General features: G+C 37.9%; 1 pseudogene; it reads left to right on the top strand.

Annotated features, from left to right (window-relative positions):
* Positions 1–767: 767 nt before the first annotated feature.
* On the top strand, positions 768–1,272 carry LOC149996277 (peptidyl-prolyl cis-trans isomerase A pseudogene; annotated as a pseudogene).
* Positions 1,273–11,094: the final 9,822 nt, after the last annotated feature.

The following is an 11,094-nucleotide window of genomic DNA, read 5'->3' as shown; positions in this document are numbered from 1 at the left end:
CAAAGAAGCAGAAACAAGACAAATGCCCAAAATGGGGAGGCGGAATAACACCCCACCAAACAGAAACAACACTGCACAAAAAGAAAGGAGGAATTCCCAGAAAAAAGGATAGATGACATAGAAGCGAGCAAGCTATCAGACATGGAATTCAAAACAATAGTAATGAGAAAGTACAATGAACTCAAAAAACTCAAAGAAAATTATAACGATCTCCAGGGGAGCTATAAAGAGCTCCAGCGAAGCTATAAGGAGCTTGCTGAAAACTACACCAACATAAAAAAAAGACATAGAAATTGTCAACAGAACCAGGAAGAAATTAAGAATACAATTTCTGAACTGAAGAACGCAGTAGAATCAATCAAAAGCAGGCTAAATGAAGCAGAGGACCGATCAGTGAGTTAGAGGACAATGTAGAAAAAAATTCCCAAACAATACAGCAAAATAAAAAAAGACTTAAGAAGAGTGAAGAGGCTTTAAGAGAACTGCAGGACAACATAAGATGAAATAACATTCAAATCATAAGGATAAAAGAAGAAGAAGAAAAGCAAGAGATAGAAAGCCTGATTGAAAAAGTCATGACAGAAAATTTCCTTAACTTGATGAGAGAAAGTCATGCAAGTCCTGGGAGCACAGAGGGTCTCAATGAAAATGAATCCAAAATGGCCTATTCCAAGGTACATCATAATTAAAATGGCAACATTCAAAGACAAAGTGAGGCCTTGCAGATGCCGTCGCCGCCACCGCCCCGTATATTCCTGTATCCAGCCATGGTCAACCCCACTGTGTTCTTCGACCTCGCTGCCAACGTCGAGCCCTTGGGACGCGTCTTCTTCAAGCTGTTTGCAGACAACGTCCCAAAGACGGCAGAAAACTTTCGTGTTCTGAGCACCGGGGAGAAAGGATTTGGTTACAAAGGTTCCTGCTTTCAAAGAATTATTCCAGGATTTATGTGCCAGGGTGGGGACTTCACATGCCACAATGGCACAGGCAGCAAGTCCATCTACGGGGAGAAATTCGATGATGAGAATTTCATCCTGAAGCACACAGGTCCTGGCATCTTGTCCATGGTGAATGCTGGACCCAACACAAACTGTTCCCAGTTCTTCATCTGCACGGCCAAGACCAAGTGGCTGGATGGCAAGCATGTGGTCTTTGGCCAGGTGAAAGACGGCATGGGTGTTGTGACAGCCATGGAGCACTATGGGTCCAGGAATGGCAAGACCAGCAAGAAGATTACTATTACTGACTGTGGACAACTCTAATACATTTGACGTGGATTTTATCTTAACCACCAGACCATTCCTTCTATAGCTCAGGATAGCACCCCTTCACCCCTCTCTGCTTGGAATGTTCTGTAATCTTCATGCTCTCGCTGCAGTTCATTGGGTTCCATATTTTCCTTACCCCCTCCAAGTCCAGCTGGATTGCAGAGTTAAATTTATGATAATGAAATAAAAACTAAACAACAACAACAACAAAAAGACAAAGTGAGACTCCTAAAAGCAGCTGGAGAAAAACAACAAATAAAATACAAGGGAGCTCCGATAAGACTATCAACTGATTTCTCAAGAGAAACACTACAAGCCAGAAATGAATGGCAAAAAATATTCCAAGCAATCAAAAACAAAGGCCTGTAAACCAAGAATACTTTACCAGCAAGGCTCTCATTCAAAATGGAAGGTGAAATAATGAGTTTCCCAGACAAAGGAAGACTAAAAGAATACATCTCCACCAAACTAGCATTGCAAGAGATGCTAAAAGGAATGCTTTAAGAAAAAGAAGAAAAAGAGATAGGGAAAGGAACACAGGAACAAAGGGAAATGAATAAATACCTGTCAATAATAACCTTAAATGTAAATGGATTAAATGCTCCAATCAAAACACATAGGGTAGCAGATTGAATATGAAAACATGACCCACATATATGCTGTCTACAAGAGACACACCTCAAACCTAAATATATTTACAGACTGAAAGTGAAGGGATGGAAAAAAGTATTCCAAGCAAATGAACATGAAAAAAAAAAGCTGGGGCAGCAATACCTATATCAAACAAAACAGATTTCACAGCAAAGGCCATAAAAAGGGAAAAAGAAGGACATTTTATAATACTTAAGGGAACAATCCATTAAGAACATATAATCCTTGTAAACATATATGCACCCAACATAGGTGCACAAAAATATATTACGAAAATATTGGAAGACTACTCAAAATATATCAACAGCAACACACTCATAGTAGGGGACTTTTTAATACCCCATTGTCAACAATGAACAGATCTTCAAAGCAAAGAAACACCAAGGATACTTAGGCATTGACAGCATTCTAGACAAAATGGACTTAATTGATATATATAGAACTTTTCAATCCAGAGAAGCAAAATACACATTCCTTTCAAGTGCACATGAAATATTTTCAAAGATAGACCACATGGTAGGACACAAAACAAGCCTCAATATATTCAAAAAAATTGAAATTATATCAAGCATCTTCTCAGATCACAATGCCCTGAAACTAGAAATCAACCTCAAGGAAAAAAACTCAAAAACATTCAAACACATGGAGAATAAATAACGTGATATTAAATAATGAATTGGTTATCAATGACATCAAGGAAGAAATCAAAAAGTCTCTGGAAACAAATGATAATAAACACACAACAGCCCAAAACCTATGGGATACAGTGAAAGTAGTCCTGACAGGAAAGTTCATAGCAATACAGGCTTACCTAAAAAGGATAAAAGAATTTCTAATAAAAAATCTAAACCTACGGCTACAAGAACTATAGGAAGAAGAGCAAGCAAAGCTCAGAATGAGTAGAAGGAAGAAAATGATCAAGATCAGAGCAGAATTAAATGACATAGAGATGAAACAAACAATTCAAAAGATCAACAAAAGTAGGAGCTAGGTCTTTGCAAAGATAAACAAAATTAACAAACCTTTAACTAGGCTCATCAAGAAAAAAAGTGAGAGAACCAAGTAAACAAAATCAGAAACAAAAAAGGAGATATCATGACCAATATCACAGAAGTACAAAAGATTGTAAGAAATTACTACAAACAACTATGTGGCAAGAAACTTGACAACCTTGATGAAATGGACAAATTTCTATAAATATATAATCTTCCAAAATCAAATAGAGAAGAAGCATAAAGCCTCAACAAACTGACAACAACTAGTGAAATTGAAGCAGTAATCAAAAACCTCCCGGTGCACAAAAGCACTGGATCAGATAGCTTCAGAGGCAAATTTTACAAAACATTTAGAAAAGAACTAACACCTACTCTTCTCAAAGTATTCCAAACAATCTAAAAGAGGGAAGACTCCCAAACTCTTTCTATGAAACCAATCTTACCCTAATTCGAAAACCAAGTCAAGACACAACAAAGAAAAAAAACTACAGGCCAATATCACTGATGAACATAGATGCTAAAATCCTCAACAAAATAATGGCAAACAGGATCCAGCAACACATTATAAAGATTATACATTATGATCAAGTGGGATTCATTCCAGGGATGCAAGGATGGTTTAATATTTGCAAATCAATAAGTATAATATACCGCATAAACAAAATTAAAGACAAAAACCACATGATCATATCAATAGATGTTGAAATGGCATTTGATAAAAGTACAACACCCATACATGATGAAAACACTCAGCAAAATGGAAATAGAGGGAGCATACCGCAACATAATAAAGGTCATATATGAGAAACTCAAAGCCAGCGTCATACTCAATGGACAAAAACTGAGAGCATTCCCTTTGAGGTCAGGAACAAGACAAGTATGCCCACTATCTCCACTCCTATTCAACATAGTCTTGGAAGTTCTAGCCACAGCAATCAGACAAGAAAGAGAAATAAAACGCATGCAAATTGGAAAAGAGGAAGTAAATCTGTCATTATTTGCAGATGACATGATAATGTACATAGTAAACCCTATAGACTCCACAAAAAAACTACTGAAACTAATAAGTGAATTTGGTAAAATAGGAGGGTACAAAGTCAATATTCAGATATCAAAGGCATTTCTGTACACCAACAACAAAATCTCAGAGATAGAAACAAATAAAAATCCCATTTACCATAGCAACAAGAAAAATAAAGTACCTAAGAATAAACTTAACCAAGGAGGTAAAAGACCTGTACTCAGAAAACTACATAACACTGAAGAAAGAAATTAAGGAAAATACAAATAAATGGAAGCATATACCACGTTCATGGATGGGAAGACTCAACATCATTAAAATGTCCATACTACCCAAAGCAATTTATAGATTCAATGCAATGCCTATTAAAATACCAGCAATGTATTTCACAAACCTAGAACAAGTACTTCAAAAATTTATATGGAACCAAAAAAGAGTCCAAATAGCCACAGCAATCTTGAGACAGAAGAATCCAATAGGAGGACTCACAATACCTGATATCAAACTATACTACAAGGCCACTATAATCAAAACAGTCTGGTACTGGCATAAGAACAGACATATAGATCAATGGAACAGAATAGAAAACCCAGAAATAAACCCAGGCCTCTATGATTAACAAATATTTGACAAAAGGGGAAGCAACATAAAATGGAATGAGAAGAGCCTCTTCAACAAATGGTTCTTGGAGAACTAAACAGGGACGTGCAAAAAAATAAAACTAGACCATCAACTTATGCCACACACCAGAATAAACTCAAGATGGATCAAATACTTAAATGTAAGACGTAACACCATAAAAGTTCTACAGGGAAACATAGGCAGGAAAGTTACAGATATCCCACGTAACAATACTTTCACTGATACATCTCTGAAGGCAAGGGAAATAAAGGAAAAAATAAACAAATGGGACTACATCAAACAAAAAGGTTTCTCCTCAATAAAAGTAAACATCAGCTAGATGAAAAGGGAACCAATCATATGGGAAAACATATTTGCCTACAATACCTCAGACAAGGAATTTATCTTCAAAATATATAAAGAACTTATACATCTCAATACCAAGAAGACAGACAGCCCAATCAAAAAACGGACAAAGGACCTGAACAAACACTTCTCAAAGAAGGATATACAGAGGGTCCATAGGCATATTAAAGAATGCTCAACATCATTAGCCATCAGGAAGATGCAAATAAAAACCACGATGAGATACCACCTCACACCAGTCAGAATGGTCATCATCAACAAATCAACAAACAACAAGTGCTGGCGAGGATGTGGAGAAATGGGAACCCTAGTGCACTGTTGGTAGTAATGCATACTGGTGCAGCCACTGTGGAAAACAGTATGAAATTTCCTTAAAATCTAAAAATGGAACTGCCTTTTGAACCAGCGATTCCCTGCTAGGATTATACCCAAAGAATCCTGAAACCCTAATTCAAATGAACTTATACACCCCTATGTTCATAGCAGCCTGTTTACAATAACTAAGTACTGGAAACAGCCTAAGTGCCCATCTGCTAATGAGTGGATTAAAAAAACTGTAGTACATTTACACAATGGAATACTATGCAGCGGAAAGAAAGAACTCCTGCCACTCATGACAACATGGATGGAACTAGAGAGAATTATGCTTAGCGAAATAAGCCAGGCAATGAAGAAAAATATCATATTCTATCATCCAATAAAGGAGACTAATGAAAAACACAAATAAATGAACAAAATTGAACAAGAGACAGTAACAGTTTCTTTGGGGAGTGGGGAGGGAGGTAAGGGGCTAAGTAGGGGAAGGGTTTAGCAAAGGAACTAATATAAATAACCCATGAACATGGACAACAGGGTTGTGCTGGACCGTGGGAGAAGGGGTGGGCTGGGTGTGGGGTAGCAATAAGGGAAAAAGTGGGACAATTGTAACAGAAAAACAATAACAATAAAATTTCAATCAATCACTCAATCAATAAAATCTTTATAAAACAAAACAAAAACATTTGAAATCCACCAAGAGAATGCCTGATAGCTTTCATCTACATTCCTGCCCTTCACTTAGGGCCTAAGTATCCCCAAGTATGGCCTCAAGTCTAGCTAAATGCTGACTTTGATCTATTTTTCAAAATAAACTCATTTTAGAGACTTGCTTGAGGATCTGCTTGAATTCTTTCACCTGTCATTCAATATTTCCTAAAAATCTATTAGATTTTTTTTTTTTTTGTAAACTGGATGACTTAAGATGATGAACATGGCATGGCAATGTTCTCAAATATTCATGGTTTGATAAAAGCAAAAGACAGGTTAAAGAATCTTAATAAAATGAAATGTTATATTTAAATATCTGAAGGAGAAAATAGAGTATTCCACTCTCAGGTGAAATATATGATAAATTCATAGGGTAAAACTGAGAGGAAACAATGTCATGAAATGATTCTTAAGAGGTCTGTAGGGCAGTAGTTATGGTATTTCATATTTTCACTTGGTTTACCTATGTAGACCTCTAAGAGACCCCTCTCCTTTCTCTCACTGCTGATCTTTTGACCTCTACTGCTGTACATCTGGTCCTAATGTAGACTCCTGAATCCTCACTGGCTTCCTGTAAGAGACCTTATACTTAACCAGACTATCAGTATCTATCAGCCATACATAGCCCAACAAGACCCCAGGTAACACCACTCTCAGCCTCTCCTCCTGAAGAAAAACAGAGATTCACCTATGAGGGGGAGTAGTTTCATTCTTTTAATAAAAAAGTTGCAATATTCAAAATTTGATGGCTTTGATCCCTACTAATGCCATATCCTTACCAAACAGATATGAAAGTCCTGAATTGCATAACATTTTTCTACATCATCAATTGCAGTGTCCTCAAAACTATGATTTTTGTTTGTTTGTTTGTTCATTTTTTACATAAATGCATTTCCTTTTTTATTAACACAATGGGGGCATGCCATATTCTCTCTTTTCTTAAAAAATTGAGATAAAATTCACATAACAAAGTTAACCATTTTAAACTGTACAATTCAGTGGCATTAAGTATATTCACAATGTTGTGTAACCACCATCTCTATCTAGTTCCAAAACATCGTGTTCTCCTTTGCACTCCATTATTATTTATTGATTTATTTATTCTTTTTCTACTACAGTTGTCCCAGTTTCTGCCCCATTGTTCCCCCCAACCCAGTCCACCCCTTCTCCCACAGTCAATCCCCACCCCATTGTCCATGTTGATGGGTGATTTATACTAGTTGCTTGACTAGACCCTTCAGCTACCTACTTCCCTTCTCTCTTTACCCCCTCCCCCCAGTAACTGTTAGTCTGCTCCTCATTTTTTAATGTTAGGTACTCTTCCTTCTTTAACATTTTTAAAATTTTCTCTTTTTGAAGAAAGTTCTCTTCATCAAGGCTGAAATAAAATATTATCTTCTCTTTAAGATTTATATCAAGTATCCTTACCCCTCTTGGCACTGTTCCTGTAGTCCCTTACAGCAGTTTATATTTGATAATTGCTTGTGTCATTGCCCAACTTATTACCATATAAGGATTTGCCCTTACTGTATAGTACACAAGTTTGAGACCAGGGGTTAGTCTTTATTCTTGTGTGCATTCCTGAATACCTATAACTATTCCTTGAGTCCATTCTGTCTTTGTTTATTAATCAAATATATTGTGATATATATATATATATATATATATATATATATATATATATATGTGTGTGTTGTGTGTGTGTGTGTGTGTGCATTGGGTATTTATTAGCAGTAAACAGCTGAATTGTTTGTTTGTTTGTTTGTTTAGTAAGTTAATGGGGGAGAATATTAAAATACAGTGATCTCTCATTTATTGAGGGTATTATGTTCTAGACCCCCCCGCAACAGGTGAAAATCCATGAAGCAGGAACCTTACATTTAGTTATTTATTTATTTAATCTTAAATATATTTTATTGATTATATTGCTACAATAGTTCCACTTTTATCCCCTTTGCTTCCCTATGCCCAGCACCACCCTTCCCCCAGCAATCCCACCCCCACACCCAGTCCATGCCCATGGGTCGTACATACAAATTCTCTGGCTTCACCTTTTCCTATATTATTCTTTTAAAAACTAATTAATTAATTAATTAATTAATTAATTTTTGACAAAAAATTACAATCCTTCCTTCTCAGATTTAAGACATTTTATAATGTTATAAAGGACAATGGACGAAGGTCTTGAGCTCCTCTAACTGTTTCAAGCTCGACATGGTCGTCATCCTACTTACCCTTGAGTCCAGAAATCCCTAATAAGAGTGGGGATGTGGAGGGGAGGGTAGCCTTCTCACATGGGGAAGGATCTTGTAGACTCCAGGTCAGCTGGATATCCCCAGACAATGACGTGCTTCGTTTAACAGGCTGGCATCCTTGTTGTATTCTGGGGGCAACAGATCAGGCAACAGGGTTAAAAGACATCATTCGATTCATAACCACTAGATGACAAAAGGCACGTATTAATTTTTCAATGTCCCACATTAGAGAAAAAAAAAATAGCTTCTTTGGAGGAAGATGTGCCAGGCACATGTCACCTGTCCAAAACCCTTTTGCCCATTATACTTATTTTGGGCTGAGGGAAATAGTTTAGGTTTCCCCCTTCTTAGACCTCTGAACCCTTTTTGTTCAAGCCATTAAGGTAGAAAAGAGAAAACTGTTTTAAAGTGAAGCCCATAGACCACACCATTCTTCACCAACCCTACCACTTAGTTCAACCAAACCGTCAAGTCTCAGGAGGCAGCAATGCAGACAGGGTTAAGTGAGACCTATATGCACACACACTCACTCAGGTAATGAGATCATAGGCCTATGCCCTCTAGTTCAATTTTGCCCATTTGTATGTGTTGTTCATTAGTCTCTTGTAACAGGTGATAGCATAAGGCATTTTTCTTTTGTTGCCTGGTTTATTTTGCTAAGCATAATTGTCTCTACTTCCATCCATGTTGTTGTAAATGGTAGAAGTTCCTTCTTTCTTTCTGCTACATAGTACTCCATTGTATAAATGGACCACACTTTTTTGATTCACTCATCTACAGATGGGGACTTAGGCTGTTTCCAGCACTTGGTTATTGTAAATAGTGCTGCTATGAACATAGGGGACCACAGGTTATTCTGAATTGGTGTTTTTAGAATTCTTCGGATATAATCCTAGCAATGGAATTGTTGGTTCAAAAGGAAGTTCCATTTTTCGTTTTTTGAGGAAATTCCAAACTGTTTTCCATAGTGGCTGCACCAGTATGCATTCCCACCAACAGTACACCAGGGTTTCCATTTCTCCACATCCTCGCCAGCACAAGTCGTTTGTTGATTTGTTGATGATGGCCAAAAAAAAGTGTGACTGCGCTTTCTGCCTCCACCACACCGCCTCCTCTCCACCCCGACTCCGCCCCTCCTACCTGTCTGGATGAGTATTTCTTCTTTATATCTTTGTTTGTTGGACTTACATGCAGTTTGGTTTTCTGGGACTTCTGGTTGTTTCTAGTTTTGAGGTGATTGTGTTCCTTCTTAGTTGTGGAGGGAGATGCAGCGTGTCTGTCTATGCCTCCATCTTAGCTGGAAGTCAGTAGTTCTGTTCTTAATTCGTTTGTGGTTTAGGCTTTTACATTTTTTACAAATAATATAAACAATACAGTGTGATTATAATTTGTGTTAACCTTTCTTTGAAATATTATTGAATGGATAATTAGGAATGATTCTTCATGTGTACTTTTACCCTGGCTGGTTTGGCTCAGTGGATTGAGCGTCGGCCTGCGAGCTAAGTGTCGCTGGTTCGATCTTCCAGTCAGGGCACATCAGAGAAGGAAAACTCTGACTCCAAAAAACCTCCGCTGCCTTGCGGCATACCTCTTCAGGGGAAAGGCTAAGGGAGTAAACCCCAACAGAAAATCCGGAGCCGGAGTCCCTAAGGCGGTTTGACGTTGTAGTCAACACCGGCAACTCCTGCGGCGCACCTGAAGCCAAGCTGTATTGACTCCGTCTTTCCCTTGGACCCTTCAGCTGCGAAGAGAGGGGGGGTCTGCTGCATGGGCAACAGGAGACCCTCCATATTACCCTGCCCAGGCTCTGTAGCTTCAGCTTCACTGGAGAGGACACTCCAGCGTCATCACAAGATGTCGATTCAACACGGGAGGAGACAGATACCGTGTCACTCCTGAGTTGGACTGCGCAGCCATTCTCGGCAGTGCAGATAGACTCTTAGGAAGCTGCGCCATCGTCTCTCGAGACTGACGGCTGCCGACAACGACGACGACTGATGATGGCCAATCTGATTGGTGTGAGGTGGTATCTCATTGTGGTTTTTATTTGCATCTCTCTGATGGCTAGTGATGTTGAGCATTCTTTCATATGTCTATGGATCCCCTGTATGTCCTCTTTGGAGAAGTGTTTGTTCAGGTCCTTTGACCATTTTTTAATTGGGTTGTCTGTCTTCTTGGTGTTGAGTCTTTTAAGTTCTTTATATATTTTGGAGATCAATCCCTTGTCTGAGGTATCATTGGCAAATATGTTTTCCCATATGGTTGATTCCCTTTTCATCTTGCTGATGTTTTCTTTTGCTGATTAGAAACTCTTTAGTTTGATGTAGCTCCATTTGTTTATTCTTTCCTTTATTTCCCTTGCCTTGGGAGATATATCAGTGAAAATGTTGTTACACAGGATATCTAAAATTTTTCTGTCTATGTTTTCCTCCAGGACTTTTATGGTGCCATGGCTTACATTTAAGTGTTTGATCCATCTTGAGCTTATTCTCATGTGTGGTTTAGGTTGGTGGTCTAGTTTTATTATTAGTTTTGAATGTCCCTGTCCAGTTCTCCCAAAATCATTTGTTGAAGAGGCTCTTTTCACTCCATTTTATGCTCCTTCCCCCTTTGTCAAATATTAGTTGACCATATAGACCTGGGTTTATTTCTGGGCTTTCTACTCTGTTCCATTGATGTATATGTCTGCTCTTATCCCAGTACCAGACTGTTTTGATAATAGTGGCCTTGAAGTATAGTTCCATATCAGGTATTATGATTCTTCCTCCTGTGTTCTACTTCCTGAATATTGATGTGACTCTTTGGGCTCTTTTTAGGTTCCATTTAAATTTTTGAAGTATTTGTTCTAGGTCTATGAAATATGTCATTTGTATTTTTATAGGGATTGCATT

Source organism: Furipterus horrens, unplaced genomic scaffold, assembly GCF_987537825.1.
Source record: "Furipterus horrens unplaced genomic scaffold, mFurHor1.1.pri manual_scaffold_12, whole genome shotgun sequence".
NCBI classification, from domain to species: Eukaryota; Metazoa; Chordata; class Mammalia; order Chiroptera; family Furipteridae; genus Furipterus; species Furipterus horrens.
The sequence above is the reverse complement of the archived record's forward strand: the minus strand, read 5'-3'. Positions and strand labels throughout refer to the sequence as shown.